This window comes from Benincasa hispida, chromosome 7, assembly GCF_009727055.1.
Source record: "Benincasa hispida cultivar B227 chromosome 7, ASM972705v1, whole genome shotgun sequence".
NCBI classification, from domain to species: domain Eukaryota; kingdom Viridiplantae; phylum Streptophyta; class Magnoliopsida; order Cucurbitales; family Cucurbitaceae; genus Benincasa; species Benincasa hispida.
This window is the reverse complement of record NC_052355.1, coordinates 49,208,756-49,212,364: the sequence shown is the minus strand read 5'-3', so window position 1 is coordinate 49,212,364 and position 3,609 is coordinate 49,208,756.

Sequence of the window (3,609 nt, the reverse complement as noted above, 5' to 3'; positions counted from 1 at the left end):
ATAGTACTGCAGCAATCGCAAAAGTTTAGAACTGTTACTACAATGGAAAGAGACGTCAAATACATCGTAAGCACAATACCATTAAAGAGTTTCTCACTACTGGTGCAGTCAGAGTGGATCACATACAGACTGATGAAAATTTGGTAGATCCTTTGATAAAAGGACTGGTCAGAGAAAAGGTTTTCAGAACCTCAAAAAGGATGAGACTCATGCCTATCGAAAGATGAATCACAGTGAGGAAAGCCCAACCTTTAGACAAGAGATCCTAAGAAACAGGTTCAACGAGTAATAACTGATCACGAGCGATATATAGTGAATCATGCTAAACCAAACACAGAGTTCCATTCCTATGACTAAGTCTGAGCATGATATCCTAAGCGTAAGAAATGTTGAATTCAGTTCTTAATGAGATCTATGCTTGATGACAAGTGGGGTACCTAGCTACAAGAGTACTCTTGATAAACTCACCTGTTTGAATGTGGAAGTAAGGGCCACTTCCTATGGAGTTCCTAGGCAAACTCTCTAGAGCATTCACTAAACTGGGATTCACGTGCTAGGCCTTAAAGCACGGGCTTTCGTACTATACCCTAATAGCACTCTGTGTGAGATGCTGTTAGAGTTAGAGTTCAAAACCAAGGGTTACTCTAATATATTCTGAATCATCTACACTATGTAAAGGTTCAAGTCGTAAGACACCTTTGCTTATGCACAGTGTTGTATAGCTGTCTCTTATACACATCTAGATGTGTATAAGAGACAGGCTCGATGAAAATCCTTTTTTTTTTTTTTTTTTTTTTTTTTTTGTTTAAATTTCCAAGTGGGGGATTGTTGGGTGAAAATTTAACTTTCAAAATAAAGAGGGAACCAACCTTTTTGGTGGAGAATCCCACATTGGAAAATTTGGTGTTAGAAGTCTTCTTTATGTACTCCAATCTTGTGTTTTGGGTTTGGGCCCCAAGGGGTATCCATGTATTGAAGGGAGTGAGGAGATAGACCAATGTGGGTTCGGTGGACGTCCCACACACGCGCCGTCTGTTCGGGAAATGGTCCATTCCATTCCATCTGCGCACGTTCTGTGGCGGAGAGCACTTCTTGCTCCAAACGATTCATCGTTGAAGGCCTACGAAAGGCCTAGCCTTTAGCAGTTTGAAAAATCACATTTGCTTCTTCACTTACAACGTGGCAATTTTCAGACCTTCTTACGAGCTCCGTGACTCAGCCTATAACGAGTTTCTGTTTTGCAGGTTTTGCTCTTCGCTTGACCGTCGTGCTTTAACGGTTCACTATTCGTCGTTCTAAGGGTCCTACTTTTTCCAACAATTCTCCGAACTGTAACTGCTTCACGAAATCCTCAAAACGCCATAATTCTCCTCCTAGTATTGTGAATCAATTGAAACACGTGATTAGGAATGGGGAACTAATTTTCCCGCTCAAGTCTCTGAGATGCATTTGAGATTCCGAATATGAATCAATTCCGTTGACCATAATGCGATCTAAAAAACCTAGGGCAATGAATCCTGAACCAGTCGTGGAAAAGTTTAAACAACTGAATGGTGAATTCAAGTCCCTAAAGGAGCCAATTGATCGACTGAAAAGGCTATTGTATTACGCTATGCTTCTTGTTCCAATGGATGATTCGGCTCGTGTGGATGGAAACAGAGTGGCGGGATGTATGACTTAGGTATGGTTGGAAGTGAAAATGGATGATAATGGAATGATGAAATTAAATGCGGACAACGATTCAGAGATTACGAATGAGTTTTGTTCTTGCTTGGTATGGTTGTTGGATGGGACGGAGGCTGCATATGTTTTAGCCGTGGAGATTGAGGATTTGGAGGCCGTCAAACTAGGATTTGAAATAAAGGTGCGATCCAGAGTAAATACTTGCCAAAATGTGTTGATTAGTATGCAAAAGAGAGGGTTATTTAGATAGGGGGTTGTTTTGAAAGTTAATTGGGGAAAATGGGGGGTTTCCAACTTATTTAGGGGAAAAAGGGTAGTTTTTTGTCCCCATTCAAATGCGCCTCTTGAAAGACGCATTCAGGAATATTTTATTATTAGTTTTTTCCCCGTACGCCACATTAAAAAAGAAAAAATTAAACCAGTCATTCGGGAATATTTTATTATTTTTCCCCAGTACGCCACATTAATGCATCTGTTGAACACGATTGTTTAGTAAATTACTATGCGTTTAGTAAATTATACACCGTCGCTTAATAATTTATACACGATCGCTTAGTAAATTATACACGATTGCTTAGTAATTTATACACGAACGCTTAGTAAATTATACACGATCGCTTAGTAATTTATATACGATCTCTTAGTAATTTATACACGATCGCTTAGTAATTTATACACGATCATTCATTTATCGATGATTTGTTTATCCAATTATAGATCAATGACGCTACTTCGTATCTTTGTACGATTTGGTGGGGATTGAGATGAGTCCGAAAGAAATTATATTGGTGGTTATATGAAAGGTCTGAAAGTCAGAAATGATATAACAGTCAATGAATAGAGTATGATGCACCAACGACTGAATATCGATCTAGATATGTTTGATATACACATCAATTGTACGGTATAATATGTAATTTTAGCACCAATTATATTATGTATAACACCAATTGTACTATACAATATGTAATTTTAGCACAAATTTATCTAAACGATCGCTTAGTTAAATGTACAACACCAATTGTATTCTACAAATTTAGCACAAATTTATCTAAACAAAAACTAAACGATCTTGTAATAGTTAGGTAAACGATCGCTTAGTATTATCTAAACGATCGCATAACAAAACCTAAGCGATCGCTTAGTATTAGCCAAATGATTGCTTTATAAATTAGTACACGATTGCGTAATGGATAGCTAAACGATCGCATAACAGTTAACTAAATGATCACTTAGTAATATCTAAACGATCGCATAACAAAACCTAAATGATCGCTTAATATTAGCCAAACGATCGTTTTTATAAATTAGTACATGATCGCGTAATGGATATCTAAATGATCACGTAATAGTTAGCTAAACGATTGCTTAACAAAATCTAAACAATCGCTTAGTATTATCTAAACGATCAAATAACAAAACCTAAGCGATCGCTTAGTGTTAGCCAAACGATCGCTTTATAAATTAGTACATGATCGCGCAATGGATATCTAAATGATCGCTTAGTATTAGCTAAACGATCGCTTAGTATTATCTAAATGATCACTTAGTATTAGCCAAATGATCGCATAATGGATATCGAAGCGATCGCGAAACAGTTAGCTAAACAATCACTTGGTATTCTCTAAATGATCGCTTAACAAAACCTAAACGATCACTTAGTATTATCTAAAAGATCGAACAAAACCTAAGCGATTGCTTAGTATTAGCCAAACGATCATGTAACAGTTAGCTAAACGACCGCTTAGTATTAACTAAACGATCGCTTAGTATTATCTAAACGATCGCTTAGTATTTGCTAAACGATCGCTTAGTATTATCTAAAAGATCGCTTAGTATTAGCCAAACGATCGCTTAGTATTCTCTCCGATCGCTTTGTAATATCTATCTGATCGCTTAGTATTATCTAAACGATCGCTTAGTATT